Raw genomic sequence first — 487 nt, 5'->3', positions numbered from 1 at the left:
CGGATCCTCTCCCCCTCCCCGGGAGCGGGAGCCCCCCTTCTCTGCCGGCCCCGAGCCCCCCGACCTCTCCGCACCCCCCCCTTTTCCGCGGGGTTTGCTCTTCCCCCGGTCCCCTTCCCCCGGTTCCCTCTGCCCGGGGGCCACGGGCACCCTCGGAGACCCTTTTCCCCCGCGGGCACTCCCTATCCCAGGGGCTCTGTTCCCCAAATCCTGGGGACCCCCGTATTTCCCGCACCCTTATCCCACACAGCACCCCCTCTTCTGGGGTGTCTGGGGTTTCTGGGTGACTGCCCCCCTCAAGTTCCCCCATCTCCCAGCCCCCTGATCTAGGGGTGCAGCCCTGCCCCTCTCCTCCGCCTGCCCCCAGACCCCTCCAGCTCCTGCCGTGGGGGTGCCCCCCTTTTGGAGGGTACAGGACCCCGAGGGGGGGGGGGGGGATGCCCACCTACCCCAGCCACCGGGGTGGGGTTCTGCCCTGCCCGTGGGG

The sequence above is a fragment of the Calidris pugnax genome, unplaced genomic scaffold (assembly GCF_001431845.1).
Source record: "Calidris pugnax isolate Ruff unplaced genomic scaffold, ASM143184v1 scaffold32, whole genome shotgun sequence".
Taxonomy (NCBI): domain Eukaryota; kingdom Metazoa; phylum Chordata; class Aves; order Charadriiformes; family Scolopacidae; genus Calidris; species Calidris pugnax.
The sequence above is the reverse complement of the archived record's forward strand: the minus strand, read 5'-3'. Positions refer to the sequence as shown.